The sequence below is a fragment of the Coenobita brevimanus genome, chromosome 62, assembly GCF_032717465.1.
Source record: "Coenobita brevimanus isolate Jiangsu-jjx chromosome 62, ASM3271746v2, whole genome shotgun sequence".
Taxonomy (NCBI): Eukaryota; Metazoa; Arthropoda; class Malacostraca; order Decapoda; family Coenobitidae; genus Coenobita; species Coenobita brevimanus.
Genome location: NC_137015.1, coordinates 31789334 through 31796905, shown reverse-complemented (window position 1 = coordinate 31796905; position 7572 = coordinate 31789334). Strand labels below are relative to the sequence as shown.

General features: G+C 41.0%; 1 pseudogene; it reads right to left on the bottom strand.

Moving 5' to 3' along the window:
- Positions 1 to 7244: 7244 nt before the first annotated feature.
- LOC145404165 (5S ribosomal RNA) lies at positions 7245 to 7363 on the bottom strand (annotated as a pseudogene).
- Between the last annotated feature and the right edge of the window lie 209 nt (positions 7364 to 7572).

Sequence of the window (7572 nt, the reverse complement as noted above, 5' to 3'; positions counted from 1 at the left end):
GCTCAATTCCGCCAAAAACCCAGAGTTGCTTGAGCTGCCTTCCACGGTTGTATTTACTCCTGACAAACGAACTTTCATAAATCTCCACCTTAACATCAGGTCCACCAATCGCCTCCTGAGAGTCCATCCATGATAAGGTCACTTCAGAGCAAAAACTCCGCCAGTCTACACTGGTCACTGTTGACCAATTTAAATTTTCCAGAACTGTGGTACGATTCCACTGTTTTTCAAGCCAGTGGTTAACAAAGAATAGTAGTTCTGATTGCTTTATGTGCGCGCCTCCCAGAAAGCTGCCACTAAAATCCGAAACAGAAAAAGAGCACTACACTCAATGCTTGGTTTTTCTAATTTTTTTTCCACAATCCGCAATACCAAATGTGCTGATCCACGCAGTAATAACAATTACTGTCACACTGAGGGCATTTAACATTGCAGAAGCATGTTATGTTGTCTTAAAAAGTCAGTTGCTCCCTGATCTTCGTCCATATAAGTCTTAATAAATTGCCAGTATAACCACAAGCACCCTTCACAAGATGACATCGCGGACTGACTTTCAAATCAAAGCCCATGGTCCCGGGCCCTTGCCTCCTAGGCTGTCATTGGTTGATGAAGTCACGTGATTGCCTAATGTGCCACATCACTACAATAAATTCGGTTGGTCTTTGGGAGTGATGAGCAACAGTTTTAGCTAAAATTTAAGAATGACAACGCTGTTATTACGTCATACATCATATGACTTCTCTTCCTCCTTCAACCTCAACGGACAATGCTGACCGCTAAGCTCGGCCGCCACGGCCCTCGGCTTGCCCGCCATTTCTTTCCCTTTATATGTACCATATTTCTGTACCTCCATTATTATTCATTTGTGAGCAAAGTGCATAGAATGAAAAATGGTCTATACTGGCCCAGAAGTTTTTGGTAAACTTATTTTTATAAGATTCTTTGGTTGTGCGAATCTAAAAATTGTCCAAATTGTGTGTGTGTGTGTCGTATCTCCTTGTGTTATGTTTTTTTGTATGTCATGTTTCTTTGTGTCATGTCTATGGTAGATCAGTTTGTAAATGGATAGAGCTATAAGAGATAATAAGTAGGGAAGTGAATATACTAAGTGCCTAATGAGAGAGAGAAAGGTGTGGAAACTTTCTGAACTGTTGCATGCTGATGATACTGTATTGGTAAGTGAGGATGATTGTGCACTGCAAAGCTTGTTGAATGAGTTTGAGGGTGTAAGTAGGAAATGGAATCAAAGAGAGGTTGAAGAGAAGAGTAAATCTATGGTCTTGAGGGAAAAGAAGTCACAACACACACAGTGAGACTGGACGGTGAGGACATCGAGAATAAGAATGTATCCAAGTACTGTACTGAAGTAGTGTGATGAGTAAGGATGGAAGGAGGTGCTTGAAAGGGTACAGCAAGGTAGAAAGGTTGCTGGATCATTGAATGCTGTGATAAGGAATAGGGAAGTGAGCATGGAAGTGAAGCTTGGATTCTGTTGGAAGGACACAAATCAAGAGTGAGAGCAGTAGAAATGAAGGAGGATTGTGTAGAGTTTTATGAACAGAAGAAAGACAAATGAAGAAGTAAGGAACATTGTGGTACTGTTAGAAGAAATACTTTGAAATGGTTTGGCCATGTTGAGAGAATGCAGAATAAGAGACTGACTAGAAGAGTGTATGTGAGTGAGGTGGCAGGGTAGAGGAGGAGGGAGAGACTAAGGCTGACATGGAATAATGGAGTGGGGAGATACAAGGGAGGGGAGTGTGGGTTGGAGAGGGAAGTCAAATGGCTGAAGACAGAGTGATGTGAAGTTAATCTGTTTGTAGCTGCCCCTTAACCCGCCCCATCCCGACGTTTTCTGGGCAGTGGTACGCCCCAGTCCCGACATTTTTGGACCTTTTTTTTTTTTTTGGCTCAAACATCCGCTTTTGGTGAGAAACATCGAAAATTCATAGAGAAATCGCTCACCTGAGGTTTAAAATACTCGATCCAGGTAGGAGTACCTCCTTACCTTACAGGGTTTTCTATCAGGTTGGCTGCAAAGAAAACGAGTTCTATGGGAGGATAACTATTCTACACCACTCATAAACGGTATTTATTTATTTATTTGGTACGAATTTATATGTAGTACGAGAGTATATTGGTTTTCAAACGGTAATATAGGCATTATAAGCATTGTTTCACTCACTAACTCATCACCGTTCCTGACCTTTTTTTGCCACATTACCTGACCATCATTTCTGACTGTTTCTTCCTCTAATGTTTGTCCTCCACATTGTCATCGATTGGGGAATCACTCTTGCCCTGAATTTCGTACCGTGGCATGACATGGCTTTACTGGCCAGGTCACTGATAACAGGTGAATTGCTGAGAAAAGGTCATACAGGAGGGGGGGAGGAGGTCATGCTGGGTAAGGCATTGTCCCTGCCTGGCATCTTGTAGAGGAAGGTGTCCCGTGTATACGTGCCAAAAATCACTCGCGAAAATTGAAAATTGTGCAAATTAGGGACCTTGCAATGTCCTTGCAATGCTGCCGCGTTAATTTACGTCTCCGGGATATGAGTGCACATCATGTGAGGACTTGAATTCACGTCTCCGGGACGGGGTGGGTTAAGAGATTGGGGTGTCAGCATTAGATAGATAAAAGTCAAAGGAGGGGAAAAATTTCTGCTTACTTAATGTGAGTGAACTTTATGCAGTTACTGGAAGCAAATGCAAGAGGAGATATTTGATTACTTTATCTGTAATAATAAAGGTTAGTGTTTGTATGTTTGTTACCTATAAACTCGGCTTCCTTAGGGTCTGCCCACACATATGATACATATTCTGAATCAGCATGATCCAGGGAGTGTTTTGTTATATAATTTATTAGGATTAATTGTATGTTGAAAAGTTACATTAGGTATATTGGCTGAAATCCCAGTCAGCCCTCCACAGGAGCTAGCTGAAAAAGTCCACCCAGAGGGCAGACCTTTTCGGCTAGTAAAAATAATGCAAACAATGGATGTAACCAAGCAATCACTATAAAGTAAGGAAAGGTTATAGGAAATAGAAAATGATGCACAGGAGACATTGGTAATGCTGACTGAGCTGTTCACCACATCAGTCATAATCATCATAATCATTATAATAATCAGCATCAGGCATCATATTATACTCATCATTGCAGTCATAATCATAATCATCACCATCATCATCATCCTAAGCTCTTCTTTCCACCTAGGGATGCTGTAAGGTATGGCCCAAAAAGAAAGGACAAAACACTTGTAATTAGACATGTTACATATGAACCACCCTGTTTTTTGAGCATCTGTGACATATAACCAGGACTTAATGCAACTGTTTGTGATTTACAGGCATGTGCAAAAGTATTTGACTGAGTGGTGCCCGAGTGGCACCATTCAATCACAAACATCCAGCCACCTCTTGGGAATTGAATGTATGCAAGTCCGTCACCCCAACTGAGTCATTTTGACTAACAGACCACCAGGCACCTGAAACAAAGAGTCATGCATGAAGACACCTTGATCCATGAGAGCAAGAAAACTGCTCTGCAAGATGGATATATATGTATGTAAACCAGTATTATCATCATTAGCTCACATCCCACCTGTGAGTGCAGTGAGGTGGGGTTCAAAGAGCAAGAAAAACACATATATTGTACATATTGTGACAGGGCTTGAAGGGGAACAAGAACACACATACACAGTGAGGATGGGTTTAAAGAGCAAGAAAAACACATACACACTGTGATAGGGTTTAAAGAGCAACACACACACACACACACACACACACACACACACACACACACACACACACACACACACACACACACACGTCCAGTCTAAAAACTTAAACGAGTTTAAAGTTAAATTCGACTTACTGAGAAACAGCGACGGAAACCCACGAGCATAGTATATTCCGTGTATATCACAATTAGGTATATTAGGTAAATACTTAAATATTTGGAACGACTTAGACAAAGAGGTGGTGCATGAGAAAAACATTCATGTGTGTAAAGGTAGACTTGATAAATGTGGATATGGAGACAGGACAACACGAGCATTGCTCAATTCCTGTATACTACAAATAGGTAAATACACACACACACACAGAATCCTGAAAGACAGATGGATAAAATATCTGGAGGAGATGAACATATTGGCTGAGAGCCATGAGAGCCAGTTTGGATTCAGTAGTGGAAGGTCATGTGTTTCCAACTTGTTGAGCTTTTACTCTAGAGTGATTGACATGTTACAGGAGAGAGACAGCTGGGTGGATTGTGTGAATCTAGATCTGGAGAAAGCCTTTGACAAGGTACCCCATTAGCTACTAATGTGGAAATTGGAACACATACCATAGGAGGACTGAAGGGAAATGTCGTGGAGTGGATGTGTGCTTTCTTGAGAGACAGACAAATGAGGACAGTAATAAAGGACAAGATGTCCGGATGGAGGGAAGTAACAAGTGGAGTCCCACAGGGCTCGGTGTTAGCACCAGTAATGTTCCTGATTTACGTAAATGATATGGTAGATGGAGCGAACAGTTACGCAAGTCTGTTTGCAGGTGATGCAAAGATCTTGAGGAGAGTAGAAGTGGAGGAAGACTGTAAAATGTTGCAGGAAGACCTGAATAGGATCCAAGGTTGGAGCCAGATGTAGGAAATGAAATTTAATGCAAAAAAATGTAAGATATTGGAAATTGGTAAGAGTATCAAGAGGCCATCACTGAATTATATGATGGATAATGAACCAGTCAAAAAAGTGAGAGAAGAGAAAGATTTGGGAATGCTGGTCCAGGATAGTTTGTCACTGGAAAAACACATCAACAAGATAGTTAGAGAGACGTACAATCTCTTGACTAACATACGAGTGGCATTCCATTACATGGATGAGGAAGTGATGAAAAAATTGATAGTGGCTGTGATCCACCCCAGGTTGGAATATGTGGCAGTAGTGTGGTCCCAACACAAGAAGAAAGACATAAATAAGATCGAGAGAATACAAAGAACAGCAACCAAGATGGTCCCCAGCCTGGCAGATCTGTCCTACAGAGAGAGGCTGGAAAAGCTGGACCTGCCTAAACTAAAAGAAAGGAGAGAAAGTGGAGACATGATTGCAGTGTTCAGGGCCATGATGGGGCTAGATAGAACTGATAAAAATGATCTCTTTGTATGGGATGGGAGAGTAACAAGAGGATATGGAATGAAACTGAAAAAGCCAAGTTGTTTGAAGGATATCAAGAAATATAGCTTTCCATATAGATGCATAGACCTGAGGATCAGCCTGGACAAAGAGATCGTCCAGTCTAAAAACTTAAACGAGTTCAAAGCAAAATTTGACCTAACCAGAAAAAGAGACAGGACCCCACGAGCGTAGCTCATTTGCTGTATATCACAACTTGGTAAATACAACTAGGTAAACACACACACACACACACACACACACACACACACACAAAGAAAGATATAAACAAGATTGAGAGAATACAAAGAACAGCAACCAAGATGGTCCCCAGTCTGACAGACCTGTCGCAGAGAGAGGCTGGAAAACTGGATTTGCCTTCCTTAGAGGAAAGGAGAAAGAGGGGTCACATGATTGCAGTGTTCAGGACCATGGTGGGAGTAGATAAAATTGACAAAGAAGATCTGTTTGTATGGGATAAGAGAGCAACAAGAGGACACGGAATGAAATTGAAAAAGTCAAGCTGTTTGAAGGATATCAAGAAATATAGCTTTCCTTACAGAAGTATAGACTTATGGAATAGCCTGGACAAAGAGATCGTCCAGTCTAAAAACTTAAACGAGTTTAAAGCTAAATTTGACTTATTGAGAAACAGCGACGGAAACCCACGAGCATAGTACATTCCGTGTATATCACAATTAGGTATATTAGGTAAATACTTAAATATTTGGAACGACTTAGACAAAGAGATGGTGCATGAGAAAAACATTCATGTGTGTAAAGGTTGACTTGATAAATGTGGATATGGAGACAGGACAACACGAGCATTGCTCAATTCCTGTATACTACAAATAGGTAAATACACACACACACACACACACACACACACACACACACACTATGGTAGTGTTCATAGAGCAGCACACACACACACAGTGAGGCTGGGTTCAAAGAGCATTGCAAACACGTATACACAGTAAGGCTTAATTTAAAGAGCAAGGAAAACGCATATCCAAAAAGATATTTATTGTACATGCAGTCCTCATTGTAAATCAAGGACAGTTTCCAAAATATCACAAACTTCTCCCAAATATATAGGTACAGGTACTGCAGAATCAGAGAATGTTGCAAATCAGCTTTGTGAGTTGGAATGGGTCTTTGATAAGCAAGTTCTCTGAAATTTCCAGCTGAATAAGCAAAAGTGACTATAAAAAAAAAGTTGCTAATGACGGAATTACCGTATTTGGTTGCTGTATTGGTTAGTAACAGTATACAGATAGATGGACAGACAGACTGTTAGAAATAATTCTGCATGTTAAATTGGGTATGTTAAATTGGGGATTAAGTGTCCTTTTCTGATTTTTAATTGTATTTTCTGACTGTTTCTTGTTAATATCGTTTTCCTGATGATTTTCCATGTAAAAAAAATCTTGATGATAATGGAGCCTATATTTATTGAACATGGTATATGGTTAGGTGAGGCTAACCTGCATTAATTAAATGAGGTAAGGGTAGATCAGGATATTCTGTGGTAATAAAATTTTCAAGTTAATATTCCTGCTGTGCATGGCTTTCACAGATGGGATAGGTTCTGTATGTTTAATTATATTACAAATAAAGAAAATAATATAGGGACAAGCTGCAGGAGTTCCCATTAACAAAGTTTAGAACAGGGGCTTTTCATTTGTAAATCCATTTTCGACACCCAGATCGTGTGGAAATATCCTTTAAGTTACTAAAGATTGCACAATTCATTCATGACACCCAAATATGGAAGATCACTGGCTAAATGAATCAAAAGGGCTACTGGCTTTTTGTGGCAAGTGACCATAAACAGTCCTCTTTACAGCAAGAAAAGCTAACCTGTCTATGAATTTTTGCGTGTAATTAAATCCATGGCATCTGTGGAAACATTTGTGTATAAGTTTTCAAGCCACGTACCTCCCATCCATCCATCCATTGCCAGACGCCATGCATCCCAAACGGGGTGGTCAAGGGCTTAGAGTTAATTGTTTTACAGGGAGGGGCACTAATCCTCCACCAACCCCACTTGACACGTAGGGATGCCAACAGCATCTGGTGTTCCCTGGCGGTCACCCATCCAAGTACTAACCAGACCCAACGTTGCTTAACTTCGCTGATCGGATGGGAAGCGGTGTACTCAACGTGGCATACCTCCCAAGAACCATAATATAGAAGATTAGGTAACGATGTACACCCAGGGAAAGTTCCGCCTTATACACCTGCCTCCCAGTTCGTACCTTTATGTGTGAGACAACCACTAGTGAAGCAGTAGCCAGACACTCAAATGTCTGGTACCACTGTGTGGGAGGGGAGAGGTTAAGGGAGGAGGTAGGCATGGGGAAGCTGATAGTTCCTACCCCTCCTTCTT